A 16,208-nucleotide genomic window follows, 5' to 3' on the forward strand; every position below is an offset into this window, starting at 1 on the left:
ATGAGCAAAGGGGAGAATCTGCTTTTCCCATGTACACTTTCTATTTTCATACACTATTTATTTCTGACTTCAAGGATATTCTATGTTTTTTATTCCAGCCTTGACCACATGGCTCCAACTGCTCCCAAAACTCCTGTTTCTGATGTTCTAACATGATGCAGCCATAAACTGGATCTTTCTTTTTTTGAATGTACTTTTTCATTATCTAAAGACTAAACTTTTGAATACCACTTCTCATTTGCATGCTGGATTTGAGGCTAGAGAGAAAGTTTGCTTATTTAATATTTGCTTTGATTTGGTGATTAGTTTTGCTCTTAATTATTTTTTACCATTTCCATGAGTGATCAGGAAATGAACAGCTCTCACTTTCAGCAAGTTAAAAACAGCCAAACTATGGTATTTCCTTATTGATTTTTACTTGCCCCTGTGCAGAATGTTTTAAGATGTTGTGTGGCAGTGTGTTAATTTAATCGGTTATGCATTATATATTTTTGTACTCGTCTGGTTCTCTGTACCCTACCCCCCTGATTGTTCCTTTGTTTAACTCACATGACTTCTGTCTGCACCTGCACCTGTTATGCGACATTCGGTTAGCTGCCTGTTATTTTTTCCCGCCTTTATGAAACCCCTCCTACCCTCTCCTGATTAGTCCAAGTTATGTTCTCCTACCCCCGGGTCCCCTAGCAACTTGCCCTGGTTGGCTAGCAGTGGCTGACCACTCCCTTTGTCCCCCCTCGACTCGCCCCTGACAAAAACCCACTGCACCCTCCTCCCCCCGGACAGTCCCGGGCTGAGGAGGTGTTTGTAATAAACCCTCTGTTCGTCTGGAATTTGTCTCCTCCTTTCGTTCCACTGCCTGTCGAATTTCCATTGCTCACATGAGCCCCTTTAGGACAAGAACCCACAGCAGTCAGCCCTGCCTGCGTTGCTCGCAGACTGACCCTTGCCGAGGTCTGTCGCTGCATCTGGGCTAGCTGGTGACAGAGCCCGTCGGCTCTTAGTGAGCACCCTGACAGCGTTTCGGCGCCCACTGTGGGGCCCTAAAAAGGGGCTTTCAGCGCCTTTACGGACCCCACGGAGAGGATTGGTGAGCATCGGTGAAGAGCTGAGCTCATCTGAATTAATCCCTGGACGTCACGCCACCCCGGGTCCAAGCAGCCTCAGCGGAGGACCGCTCCCCGGGGAGGGCAGCTGTCTCCGCCGTGCTCCAAAGACGGTCCTCCTCCTGGCAGTGGATTTTTTTGAGCCGTTCTGTAGCACCCACGCCAGGGGTTCTCAGGTAAGTAGACCCCCCTAGACTGCGGGGTGGGTTGGTGGGGACGGGGTTCCCCTTGTAGCAGCCTGTGTGGGACAGCCCCCCCAGGCTGCGGTCACGCGACCCCCGGGGATCGGGTTTTTCGGCCCCCTGCTCCGGGTTCATTCCCCTGGCGGTTTTTCGTTCCCTCGGTTGTTTTTAAATTTTTTTTTATTTGTGTGCCCACGCGGGCTCGCGGGACTGTCGGCTGGTGCGGGTTTTCACTGGCTAGTCCGCTTCGGTTTCGTGCCGCGCGCCGGCTTTTTGCGCCAGCGGTCGAGCGCGTGGTTCCACCAGTTTAAAAAGGCGCGCTGCGGCGGGTTTTTTTGGTTGCGATTTTACATTCGCTGGCTCCAGAAACGACGCAGGCAGAATGGGTGCATCTCTGTCTGCTTCCCAGAAAGGAGTGTTTTACAGTTGCGTTGCGTTGCTAGAAGCTAATACAGTTAAGTTTTCTAAGGATTGTTTAAAAAAGCTGGTCAGATGGGTTTTCCTGCACTACCCGAGGGTGTCGCCAGCGATGGTCCACACCTCCCAGTTTTGGGAGCTGGTGGAAAAGAAACTGTTACAATTAGGAAACGCCGGAGAAAAGGACACACAAAAATTCGCTTTTTTAGTTTTGCAATTAAAGACAGCAGCAACGAAAAAGGGAGTGCAGAAAAGCTCTCTGGAAACCCAGCTTGCCCCGGTTTCCCTTCAACCCAGTCCCAGTCCCTCTGCCCCCAGAAGGGGAATTTTAAAGAGAGCAGCGACTCAGAGTTGCTAGCCCAGGCTCTCCGAAAAATTCCCGGTCCCCGAGCCTCAGTAGTCTTGGACAGACTGCTGGGGACTCCTCGAAAAGCTCTGGCCAAGCTGATCGAGGACCTTTCCTCCCCCCTGCCTCCCCGAGTTGCAAACCCAAGGTTCAGTTTAAATTAAGTGCGTCACACCGGCCACCAAATGGCGGCTGTGATACACCTAATGGCGACCACTCCAACACGTGGCCGCCACCCTTCCCCCATCCCCTGAACCCCTTTCTTTCCTCCAACCCCTTCCTTCCCTCAGCTCCTCCCCAGACCCCTCCCGCCTTCCCAAAGGTCCCGCCCACTCACCCTGCCCCTCAACACGCCCCTGAGGCGGAGCCGAGTCCCTCTCCCCGCCCCGGAAGGACGCCATCTTGCCAGCAATTTTCCCACGCCCTCATTTCCGGTTCCCACGGTTGGGAACCAGAAGAAATGAGCGAGGGTGAGCCGGAGGTCACTCTTTCTGCTGCGCCTGTCACCTACCGCAGAACACGTGGTGGTGACACACCAAAACCCAATTGGCATGCTTTTTCCCAAAGCATCATTCGGGATTTATGCAAGGCGCACAAGGAATACGGCAGGGAGAGTCCCTACTTCCGTGGCCTCCTCACTGCTGATCTCGCAGGTGTTCATGTTGTTCCAGCAGACCTCTGGCACCTTTTCTCCTGCCTGATGAATGGCACAGAGTTTAAGCTCTGGGAGGCAGCATTCAAACAGGCCCTGCGAGAGGCGATGCCTCAGTTGCCCTTTCCAGCCATCGATGAACAGGGCAATCCCCTTTCCCTTGAGTTGCTTGCTGGTGAAGGTACCTATGTTTCCCGAGTCCCAGGCAGCCCTAATACCCTCGGCAGTCCTCTCTATTAAAAAAGATATAGCCTGCAAAGCTTTCTTTTGTTTGCAGCCAGACGCACCATCTCCACCCTATACCACTATTAGGCAGGGACCTTCTGAATCATTTGTTGCCTTTGTAGAGCGGCTCACCAGAGCACTGGAGATTCAGGTTAAGACAGAGAGTGCACGGGAAGGTATTATAGGGGAGCTTGTTTTTGTCAATGCTAACGACCTGTGTAAACAGGCAATTTTGAGTCTTCCCCTAGATCCGCCCCGCACTCTCCAGTCAATGCTCCAGGTGTGCCAGATGAAGGTGCCCTTCCTTGCCCAGCGGAACCCACCACCCTTCCAGGCAACCTTTCCGCCCAAGGCTGTGCGTGCTGCAGAATCATCCCAACAGCCTCGACATCATCCGCCTCAGCGGCGACCCTCGTTCAACAACCACCCTGGTCGCTGCTTCTTTTGTAAAGAGGAAGGACACTGGACTGCCAACTGCCCTAGGAGACCTTCAAAACAGCGTTCTCCAACTACACCTCCGGGAACGCTGGTGCCTTCCCAGGCACAGCAAAAAAACTGAAAGGGGAGCGCGGGTCCACTCAGCGTGACCACCCCAAATGGGTGGACCGGGCAGGGAACTCCAAAGGGGGTCAATTGGACGGACAATTTATACCGGACTCGACATCACCTGAACTTGACATAGCAAAACCTATTCTCACCACCTCTTCCTTTTTTGAACCCTACAGGTTGCATCTCACCAGACCATTGCACCTGACGGATAGGGACTTTCATTTCGTCACTATAGACCCAAAAAAGTTGCATCGGTGGCCAATGACCGGCGAAGGTAAGTTCATCGTCATCGGTGATTGCAAATATACTCCGCAGGAGACTGAGGTAGTCCCGGGGACACTTCACAATAACCCCAGGGCCCTCATTCTCTGGCTGCGCTGCACTCATCCGCCCACATTTTTACCCAAGGGCCAGGTCATAGCACAGGCAATCACATATGGTGACCCAGAACATCTTAACTTTACTTTGAATGCTGTACATCACATTTCCACCCGTAAGCCCTTGGTGCGATGTACGCTCACTGTGGGAGATGAGTCAATAGATAAAGATCTTCTTTTTGACACAGGGGCAGATGTAACAATTGTTCTGACCGCGGAATGGCCGTCGCATTGGGCCCTGGAGGACGTGGCCGGACAGATCCGGGATGTAGGAGGGTTCCAATCCGCAAAACAGTCAATAAGCGTGGTAAAAATTAAGGGGCCAAAAGGACAATTGGCTGCCATCCGTCCTTTTGTTTTAGACTACCAGGAACCCCTGCTTGGAAGAGACCTCATGTCCCAGTGGGGGGTCACAATTGACATTCCCAACCCCTCGCAAAATTTTCAGGCAGCGGCTGCTGAAAAGCGCCTGACCCTGAAGCTGAATTGGACAACAGACAAACCAGTCTGGGTCGAGCAGTGGCCGCTAAAAAAAGAGAAATTACAGGCGCTTGAGGAGCTTGTGGAGGAGCAATTAGCTAAAGGTCACATTGTGGAGACCAATTCTCCATGGAACTCGCCCGTTTTTGTAATTCGAAAGAGTGACAAAAAACGATGGTGCCTCCTCCACGACCTCCGCCAAATTAACGAGGTAATTGAAGATATGGGGTCTCTCCAACCTGGGATGCCTTCCCCAACCATGCTGCCACAAAATTGGAATCTGGCTGTAATTGACATAAAAGATTGCTTTTTCCAAATTCCTCTACACCCGGATGATGCCCCGAGTTTCGCCTTCTCGGTTCCTTCCATCAACCGAGCGGCCCCAAGGAAGAGGTACCACTGGAGGGTGCTCCCGCAAGGGATGAAGGCCTCCCCAGTGATGTGTCAGCAGTTTGTCTCTTCCTTGCTGTCCCCTGTGCGCGCAGCCACGGAGGGGGTTGTCATCCACCACTATATGGATGACATCCTCGTTTGCGCACCGACTGAAGATGAACTTACGCGAGCGCTTGACCTTGTAACCAATTCATTAGTTGCTGCAGGGTTCGAGCTGCAAAAAGATAAGATCCAAAGGATGCCACCCTGGAAGTACCTGGGCCTGGAAATTGGTAAGAGGACCATTGTGCCTCAAAAATTGGAAATTCGGACAAATGTCCGTACCCTTGCGGACGCCCATCAGCTTTGCGGTGCCTTGAATTGGGTAAGGCCCTGGCTAGGTCTGACCACCGAGGATCTAGCCCCTCTTTTCAATTTATTGAAAGGGGGAGAGGAGCTCAGTTCTCCTAGGGTGCTTACCGCAGAGGCAAAAGCAGCATTGGAGAAGGTCTAGCAGGCAATGGCATCGCGACAGGCACACAGATGCGATCCCAAGCTTCCCTTTCGGTTCATCATTCTGGGTAAGCTGCCACATCTACATGGGATCATTTTTCAATGGGACACAGGCACAAAAACATCAGCACACAACACCAAGGGCCAAGGCAGAAAGGACCCTCTTCTTCTTATAGAGTGGGTCTTTCTCAGCCACCATCGGCCCAAAAGAATGACACAGCCACAAGAGCTTATGACTGAGCTCATCTGCAAAGCAAGAACGCGGATGAAAGATTTGGCCAGATGCGACTTCGAATGTATTCACATGCCAATAGGGCTGTCAACGGGCCAAATGACTAAACCCATGTTGGAACACCTGCTTCAGGAAAATGAAGCACTTCAATTCGCTCTAGATTCCTTTACGGGCCAAATTTCAATTCATCAGCCGGCCCACAAATTATTTAATTCGGACGTAACATTTAAATTGGCTTTAAGGAGTGTCCAGAGCAGGAGACCTCTCGATGCGCTGACAGTTTTTACAGACGAGTCCGGGAGTTCTCAAAAGTCGGTAATGATTTGGGAGGACCCTGAAACTCGGCAGTGGGAGGCAGATATTAAAGTGGTTGAGGGTTCACCTCAAATAGCCGAGTTGGCCGCTGTCATCAGGGCACTTGAGAGATTCCCTGGACCTCTCAATATTGTAACCGACTCCGCATAAGTAGCGGGGGTGGTATCTAGAGCAGATCAGGCAATTTTACAAGAGGTGTCCAACACAGCTCTGTATGAGCAGCTCTCGAAATTGGTCAAACTTGTCTCCCACCGAGAGCAACCGTTTTATGTGATGCATACCAGGTCGCATACTAATTTGCCCGGGTTTATTGCTGAGGGTAACAGGAGGGCTGACACTCTTGCTGCCCCTGTAGCGATAGCCCCGTTGCCTGACGTTTTTGAGCAGGCCAAGCTCAGTCATCAGTTGTTCCACCAGAACGCGCCTAGCTTAGCTAGACGTTTTAACCTCACACGTCAACAAGCTAAGGCGATTTTTGGCTCGTGTCCTTCCTGTCAGTCCCACGCTGTGCCTACCCTGCATGCCGGAGTCAACCCTCGTGGGTTGGAGAGCTGTAAACTCTGGCAGACGGATGTCACCCACATTCCATCCTTTGAGAGACTGAAGTACCTTCACGTCTCCGTCGATACCTTCTCTGGCGCTGTCTATGCCTCTGTGCACGCAGGTGAGAGGGCCCAACATGCTATCCAACACTTTGTTCAGGCCTTCTCATTCATGGGCATCCCCAAGGGGATCAAAACAGACAACAGCCCTGCGTACAAGTCCAAGGAATTTGCTGGCTTCCTGCAGCAATATGGAGTGGAGCACAAGACAGGCATCCCCCACTCCCCCACAGGTCAAGCAATCGTAGAGAGGACCCACCAAGAGATCAAGAGGGTCCTTAAACAACAGCAGCAGGTGTTAAAGGTGGAGCCGCCGGCAATCAGATTGGCCCGAGCCCTTTATGTTATCAATTTTCTAAATTGCTCCTTTGAAAATCCCAATCCGCCCATTACCACACACTTTGGGTGCAATAAGGAGTGGCAGTTCGATCCCAAGCCCCCAGTGCTGGTGAGATCGCCTGAGTCAGGAAAGGTGGAGGGTCCATTTGACCTAGTGACGTGGGGGCGTGGGTATGCCTGTGTCCTCACGCCTACCGGGATCAAATGGATACCTGCCAAGTGGGTAAAACCATTCATTAAAAGGAAGAGGGAGCGTGATGACAGCGTCCCACAGGTGGCTTCGGCGGCATTCCGCCGTCGAAGGCGAGTCTCCTCCAGACCCTCTCTTCCCATCCTGTGGGAATGGGACCATGACCTGCCCTTTACCTATTTTTGTGACCCAAATTAATAATTTTTGGCCCCCCAGTTTTGTTTTTCAGACCCAGACCCAGGATGCTAAGCCTCCCGACCATGCTCTTCCTGACCAAGATGCTAATACTCACTCAAGCTTGGATTGTCCCACAGTCGCAAGCCAACGTGTGGGCTCTGCTCGCAGAATCCATGGGACAGGATCACATCTGTCTCAATCAAGCATCTGCCTCAGACCCGATGTCCACGTGCCTCATGGGGATCCCTTTTAAACAGCTGGAAATGCCCGAAAAACTTCTCCATTGTGCCCGCTGCATCAGTAAGACCCCCTGAGTTAATCCTTTTATTGGCTGGAGGAATTTTATGCTTTCACTGCCAAATATGAGAGAGGAACCCCGAGAGCTGGAGCTCCTCGGAGCGACTACAGCTCCCGCCTGCATTCATCTTACCAATTTGGCCGACGCTTTAGACAACTGCACCAAGCACGTTATTCAATCTAAGGTGCTGGACAGAGCCCACTCGTGGTGCGAGAGGTTGGCCAAGGGAGTTCTTCCCCCTCAAATTCACAACCACCCCAAAAAGTTACCTGAGGGAGTCTTTCTGATCTGCAGAGATCGGGCTTGGGCAGGTATACCCTCTCGTCTTTCTGGAGGTCCGTGCACCCTAGGGAAGGTAGGGCTGTTCACACCCAACAAGACGCAAATTACGGATTGGAAAGAAAAGCAAAAGAGACAAAGTGGTGCACATGGATTGGCAGTCTCCAAAAGAGACCTTAAAAAATTAGACCCTGATTGGGACTCGGAAATTATTTATTGCAGCAAAACTAAAGGGGTCGCAATCACAAATTTTGCCCCATGGGTCTCCATTGCTTAGGCCATGGGGGAATTGGGACATTTTGAATGTTGGGTGGCGAAACAAGCAAATTTAACCTCCAGAACCCTATTCAACCTCCTGGAGGACGAGGAAATAACGAGGCAAGCCTCCCTCCAAAATCGGGCGGCCATAGACTACCTCCTACTTTTCCACGGTCACACGTGTGAGAAGTTTGAGGGTCTGTGTTGTTTTAATCTGTCGACTCGGGCTGAGAGCACTCGAAAACTCATTGCACAGATGCAAGATATGATCAGTGACATCAAAAGAGAGACAGGTGATTGGATGAGCAACATTTTTAAAGGTTGGGGCCTATCAGGATGGGCCGGGTCCATTTTAAGAACATGTCTGTTGATTTTATTTATTATTTTAATTGTTTGTCTTGCTTTTGGACTAATCAGGAGATCGTTAATTAAGTTAGTTTTAAGTTCCACATCTGCCCCCTCTCCGGCTGCTGCTCGGGTCCCCATGGCCGCGGCTCCTGAAGATGAGTTGAAGGAGCTTGAAAAGGAGCTTGAAGAAGAAGGTGACAGTGAAAACCTCGCAGACGATTAGTGGCCAACTCAACAACCTTGATTCGCCGAATGTTACCTGGACTCTGAGCATCTGCCAGACCTCCCTCAGTTTCGGTCTTTTTAGTAAAAAGAAAAGGGGGAGATGTGGCAGTGTATTAATTTAATCGGTTATGCATTATATATTTTTGTACTAGTCTGGTTCTCTGTACCCTACCCCCCTGATTGTTCCTTTGTTTAACTCACATGACTTCTGTCTGCACCTGCACCTGTTATGCGACATTCGGTTAGCTGCCTGTTATTTTTTCCCGCCTTTATGAAACCTTTCCTACCCTCTCCTGATTAGTCCAAGTTATGTTCTCCTACCCCCGGGTCCCCTAGCAACTTGCCCTGGTTGGCTAGAAGTGGCTGACCACTCCCTTTGTCCCCCCCCGACTCGCCCCTGACAAAAACCCACTGCACCCTCCTCCCCCCGGACAGTCCCGGGCTGAGGAGGTGTTTGTAATAAACCCTCTGTTCGTCTGGAATTTGTCTCCTCCTTTCGTTCCACTGCCTGTCGAATTTCCATTGCTCACATGAGCCCCTTTAGGACAAGAACCCACAGCAGTCAGCCCTGCCTGCGTTGCTCGCAGACTGACCCTTGCCGACGTCTGTCGCTGCATCTGGGCTAGCTGGTGATAGAGCCCGTCGGCTCTTAGTGAGCACCCCGACAATGTTGCTTCTCTCAAGTCTCCCACCTCACAGCTTGAGTAATGCGACAGCTTTTAAAAATGTTTCTCTTCTGACTTGCCAAGGTGATGAAGACAAGTAAAGTCATCCAGCATAAAAGGTATACATGAACAAAACATGAATGGAAGGTGTGTGTCAAGTTACAATCCAAACAAGAAGAATATTAGAAGCAGTTTTGGAGATTGAGGAGAGCAGTCCTGTGGCACACATCTGCAATGAGAATACCATCCTGAGATCTTGCATGATGTTTACACACTCATAGCAAATCCTCTTAAAAAAGTAAAAATAAATGGCTTGCTGCCCCTTTTTCCACTTCTGTCTTTTCATTCCTTTTCAAATTGGTAAATGACAGAGTTGGACATGAAAGGACTACGTGACTCACGGATGTCTTAGCAGGAAAGAAGGGGCAAAACTTTCTTTCATATTTATACATTTTTGGCACCAGTTGTGGATTGGTGGATGGGATCACGACCCTTCCAACCACACTGGTCAAACAGAGAGTCAATTAGTTCTCTTCTTCCAAAAAGGACTGTAAACAAAAAACTACCATTAGATAAACAGTGCTATTTTTGCATTAAGAAACTGTTCGAAGCGTGAGAATCTGACTCCAATAAAATAAAAACTCAGAAGGCTAAGAAAATTCTAAAAGAACAGGGCAACAGGTAAAATTGGTAATGATTGTAGATCGCTCCTTGCCACATAAAGTGCTGTTTTCCAAAAGCAGTGATTTGATTCTTGTAATCCTATTTATTAGTTAAATTCAATAAGTGCCCAACCTATGCTCTAAATGCCTGTCCTGGGGTGACAGGACATTTTCATGCTTTGTATCCCAATCGTGTATTTCTGTTCCCGTGCTCTCGGTTTGTTTTGTCTATAACCGCGCCCCTCCCACGACTGCTTGCTCTCTTGCTTGCTGCTGCTAGCTTTAGGCTTCACTGGCTGCTGGCTTTGCTCTCTTGCTTTTTGCTTGCTTTTTGCCATTTTTCTGCTTTTTTTTTCCCCTTCTTTCCTTCCTCCCCTTCCCTGAAGACATCGGACCTGCTTCAGACCTTGATCAGATTTTGTTGATGACATCAGTAGGAATCTGGCGCCGTCCATCTTGCCACTTCACTCCCAGGAACTGGATCTCCTGAGGACGTCCCTTTACTTTTCTTAATGGCAAAGCCGGCTTCCAGGAGAATTTGGATGATTTTCTCTCCTTTTTCAAACACTTCTGCTGCTGTGTTTCCCCACACAATGATATCATCAATATTTTGTAAATGTTCCGGAGACTCACCCTTTTCTAGTGTAGTCTGCATCAGTCCATGACAGATGGTAGGACTGTGCTTCCACCCCTGGGGCAGTCGGTTCCAAGTATACTGCACACCCCTCCATGTAAAGGCAAACTGAGTCCTGCATTCTGCAGCCAGGGGAATGGAGAAAAACGCATTGGTGATATCGATTGTGGGCACCACTTTGCTGCCTTGGACTCCAGCTCGTACTGGAGTTCCAGCATGTCCGGCAGGGCAGCGCTCAGTGGTGGTGTCACTTCATTCAATGCACGGTAATCCACGGTCAATCTCCATTCTCCTTCAGATTTACGCACAGGCCAGATGGGACTGTTGAAGGGTGAGTGGGTTTTACTAACCACCCCTTGGCTCTCTAACTCTCGAATCATCTTGTGAATGGGGATCACAGCATCTCGATTCGTTCGATACTGCCGGCAATGCACTGTTGAGGTGGCAACAGGTACTTGTTGCTCTTCTACCTTCAGGAGTCATACTGCAGATGGGTTCTCTGACAGTCCAGGCAAGGTGTTCAATTTCTTAATGCCCTCTGCCTGCACAGCAGCTATTCCAAAAGCCCACCTGAGTCCCTTAGGGTCTTTGTAATAGCCATTCCCGAGAAAGTCTATGCCCAGAATACTCGGAGCCTCTGGGCCAGTCACAATCGGATGTTTCTGCCACTCCTTCCCAGTCAGGCTCACCTCGGCTTCCACCAGAGTCAATTCTTGTGATCCCCCCGTCACCCCGGCAATGGAAATAGGTTCTGTTCCCACATGTTCTGATGGCATTAGGGTACACTGCGAACCAGTATCAACCAAAGCTTCATATTTCTGTAGCTCTGATGTGCCAGGCCATAGAACCCACACCGTCCAAAAGACTCGGTTTTCCCTAACCTCTACCTGGCTAGAGGCAGGGCCCCTCTAAGCCTGGTTATCCTTCTTTCCTGAGACATATGTCTTGGAGGTTCCTTCAAGGGGATCGGACAAGTCATCATCATCATTATGCCTGGCAGTTTGGCTACGGGCAACTGGATCTGCTTCCCTTTTCTTACCTTCCTTCAATTCACGCACCCGTTGTGCCAGAGCAGCAGTAGGCTTCCCATCCCATCTCCTCATGTTTTCTCCAGACTCACGTAGGAAGAACCACAGCTCAGCTTGTGGGGTGTACCTTCTCTCCCCAACAAAGGAAGGTCTATGTTAGATACCAGGGCCTCTAATTGGTACAGCTGAGATTTGGAGGAGGTCCTCCTTAACCTTTTCCCTGAGTTTCTTATGACTTTCCTCTATTTTGTCTTCTAGTTTCTGCAGTCGTGTTTCCACAGCTGCAATTCTGGCATGAGTCGGGCCATGTACAGCATCTGCATATGCCCGAAGCTTCTTTGCCATATCGAGCACAGTCTCATATACCTCATCCTGCTTCATTATTGCTAGAGCAGAAGCGTATTCAGGTGGCCCAAGGCGCACAAGTTTCCTCCACATTACAGGTGTGCACGGTACGAAGTCCAGATTCCTAGTTTTTGTCATCTGAAAAAATGATCTCTACCACTGCCATCTCCTTCAGGCGTTGGATCCCCTGTTCTATGGTCTTCCACCGTGTCTGCTGAATATAGAGGTCATCTGCACACAGGTATCTTTGTGCTACGCTGTCCAGGACCCGTTCCCAGAGGCTGTGAGGGCTAGCCCTCCTCATCATGCCTTGGTCGATGACAGGATCATGTGACAGGGATCCTAAATGCCTCGCTTCAGTGCCATCCAGAATGGTAGCCTCCCCTGCCGCATCCCAAAGGCGGACTAGCCAACTAATTATAGATTCATCGGGCTGTCGCCTATAATCCTTCCTTAGGCCTCGAAGGTCCTTCAGGGAGAAGGAATCTATATTGGCTCCGGAATCTGTGCCACTTGGTGTGGTCTCTGATTTTGGTGATGGTCCTTCTCCTGGATCATCATCATCCTCCACCCCTCGATCAGTCTTGCCTTTGCACTTTCCACCTCTTGTATTAGCAGCAATAGCCATTGCTTGAGGCTTACTCTCTGGTTTAACTACTGGCCTGGAGCCTGGGATATTGGCTGCAGCCTGAGTGACTGGGACAGTAACTAATTTATCTCCCTGTTCCCTTTCCTCTATCTGCTGCCCTACAGTATCTATCAGGGTGCAATAAGCATGTGCCAGGGCCCAGCTCACTGCAATGAACCTTTTCTCCTTAGTTTTACCATGGCACCTCTCTTTCAGGTACTTTGCCACCTCAGCTGGGTTCTGAATTTGTTCAGATGGAAAGTCCCAGACTATAGGATCAGAAAATTCCTGTAAAATTTGGCCCATATCCTCCCATTTCCCACACCACTCAGGATTCCTCAGCCTTGGTTTTACTCCTAAATCAGGAGTCTCACCAGCCCCTCTAGAAGTGTCAGCTTTCATTTTATATAAACTGCAGACAGTATAGAGAAAGCTTCCAAAATAAATACCAGAAAGATGGTCTCTGACATTCAGGGAGAACTGAACATTTTCTAATAGAGATGTAAATAATTCAGAAGAGAAGAAGGAAAACAAAGGCTGAAAAGCCTCCTCCCCTGCTTCTCCCCTAATAAACTGAGTACACAGCCATAACCACGAACCGTACATTCCTGGAACTGATAACAAGATTTTTATACACCTCCTGCAAATCATCATAACCAAGCCCAGCCCGATGAATATTCTGGTTAGTGCCCCTCTGCTACAAAAACTACGTATTAGCGACAATACCGGAGCTATTTCCAGATAAGAAAATAAACCTAGGGACCACAAAGGTATTAAAACTTAAAAAAACCCTAGGGACCAGAAATAGACGCAGGCTTCCACCCCAAATGACATTGTGAATTCAAAAAGAGACATACCAGTATGCCCACAAAACAATTGAAACCAAAATATTATTAAAGTTTTTTCCACTTTGTCTGGCCTCTCCCCATATGGGCCACCAAAGGAATATTTGTCCTGGTTTAGGACAAATTAGGGGAAAATCTCCAAAAGGAGCCCCTTAAACAAAAAAAACCACAACTCCTCCCCCCCCCGGGTTCAGGAAGAATTTCCTCAGAGGAAAAGTGGAAAAAAGCTTGTTTATTAAGAAACAACAAAAAAACACTCCCCAACACAAGAAAAAAACAGTTCCAGATGACAACAAACGTTTTCACCAGTCCAAGAGAGGATGAACAACTTGGGCAGTCTCTGCTGGGGAAGGTGCCAAGCTTCTCTCACAGATGCAGACTCTAGGGGGTGTTCCTCGACGTTCCCAGATCAAGGTGCGGAGCCAGTTCCGATGGTCTTCAGGAAAGGGGAGGAAGGAAAGAAAGGGGAAAAAACAAAAGCAGAAAAACAGCAAAAAGCAAGCAAAGAAAGCAAGGGAGCCAAAAGCCAGCAGCAAGACAGTGGCTGGGGGAGGGGCGCGGCTATTAGACAAAACAAAAACCTCTCCGAGAGCATGGGAACAGAAACACAGGATTGGGATACAAAGCACTGTCACCCCAGGACACTATATAACTATTTTTCTGATTTAAAAAGTCAATTTTCAGCAGCTTCAGGGTCGTCACAAGGTGCTCCAGGTAAGTCGCTGCTGTCACTGCGGTTTTCACTGTTAGGTGTTATCTCTGGGGACGTGCACGGGTAAATCGGCTCGGCACCCAAACAGGTCCTGCTTCTCCTGTAGAAACACACATATAATCATGACCATTAAACAGCACAGGACTCGGTCCCTGCCATTCACCCGTTCGCATGTTCTTGTGATAAACATAAAGTCCTGGAATTGCCTGTGGTCTTCCCTCTTTCACTGTATGGTGATGTATCACAACTGCAGGCTCTTCTCTTCCTTTTGATAAACACAAATAGTTTAAAGTGAACAATACCTTAGATAATCGACTATTTACATCAGTTTCATCACTCTGTTTTTACTTTGCTAAATATTCTTTCAGGGTACGATTGGTTCTTTCTACAATAGCTTGACCAGTGGGAGAGTGAGGGATTCTGGTGGTATGTTTGACTCACCACTTCTGCATAAATTTAGCAACTCGCTGACAGACATAGGCTGGACCATTGTCAGTCTTAATTTCCACAGGCACACCCATCACTGCAAAACAGGCACATAGGTGTCTTTCAATGTGCAAAGCTCTTTCTCCTGATTGTGCTGTGGCCCAAATAAATTTAGAATAGGTATCAACAGTGACATGGACATATTTCAATCTCCCAAATTCTGGAACATGAGTTACATCCATCTGCCACAATTCTAAAGCTTTCATCCCCTTGGGTTTGTGCCCAGGCCAAGGCCAGGCCCATGATGACTACATTGAGGGTAGGCACCCACAGTCCCTTGTGCATCATTCAGGGGAATCTGGAATTGTCGGTGCAGGGCCCTAGCATTTTGATGGAATGTTTCGTGACTGTTGCAAGCCTTCACAAATTTGTTTTGTGGAGGGACATGGACAACGGGACTGACTGCAGCATCTGCTCGTGCGTTGCCTTCTCCTAAACCACTGTTGCATTGATGGCTGTGAATGTGCATGACACAAAAGGCATGCTGACGCTGTTTCAGTACACTTCTTATTTGCAAAAACAGTTCTCCAAGGCATTGATTCTGGGTTTTCCTGATGAGCGCATCTTCAATTCTTTGTGCAACTCCAACTACATATAACGAGTCTGAAACAACATATAGTGGTTCTTGGTTCCAGGTCTGCCGAGCCCAACACACTGCTCTCAGTTCAAGGGTTTGCAGACTGTCTCCTGCTTCATTCTTAATTAAATGCTGCATCCATTCTCCTTGCTGTTGCCAAACACACACAGCCTTTTTTGTTTTTCGACAGGCATCAGTAAAAACTGTTCTTCCTTCAACTGGTTTCAAGGAGCACAAAGGTCTCTGTCGCGGTGCCTTTAGAGAACTCAGTCTCTCTGCCTGCCCAGGCTAGCTCAGGCTCCGCGGCAGGCTAAAAGGTACAGCCAGGCGAGTCACACAAGCCGGCTGATCCCTGTGAGTTCTTGTCCTGAGAGGCTGTGTGAGGCGGTGGAGAAGCACTGACAACAACAGAGAGAAACGAAGGGGGGAGCCAGTCGAGTAAACTAACAGAAGGTTTATTTGGGGGTCAACGGGAACCTCCTTACCACCTGCCGAATCCTCAGACTGCACCCCCTAGGCTCTTGTGACATGATGTTTTATACAGCAGTGACGTGGGGCGTGGTAAGGAGGTTACAACCAATGGGCTTCAACCAAGGAGGTGGTAAGAACATGGGGTGACATTATGGAAACCAATCGGTAAATTTGGGGAGGGGATTCACATAGAATTGACAGATAACCGACAGTTACACAACTAGGGAGATTTCAGGAGCATACCAACTGGGAAGAACAATGGGGTACAGAGAACGAACAATTCTACAAACAGAATTCTATAAACTTTATGTAAACTGAAATCCACACTGCCACAGGTCTCTCTAGCCACTGGTAACGCTTGACTAGAGTCCACATCGAGCCTTTTGGTTGCTGGTTGTGAACCATACCTGTGAAACCCAACAACGCTTCTTGCATTGCAACAGAATGTCTCAGCTTCCACTCTAAATCTTCATTTTTCACAGGAACACTGATATCTGCTGGCTTCTTTCCATCTATCTCTACAATTCTGTGTCTGCCCTTTTTTATCAACACAGTAAGGGCATCTGTTCTGGTCATGACACGGCTCTTTGGTTGCACAGGTAAAAACACCCACTCTAGTAAACATGCTGTTGAACAAAACTTAGATCGGTGTTGCCCCTTTTTCTTTTGCCATTGA

Source organism: Prinia subflava, assembly GCF_021018805.1.
Source record: "Prinia subflava isolate CZ2003 ecotype Zambia chromosome W unlocalized genomic scaffold, Cam_Psub_1.2 scaffold_22_NEW, whole genome shotgun sequence".
Lineage (NCBI taxonomy): Eukaryota > Metazoa > Chordata > Aves > Passeriformes > Cisticolidae > Prinia > Prinia subflava.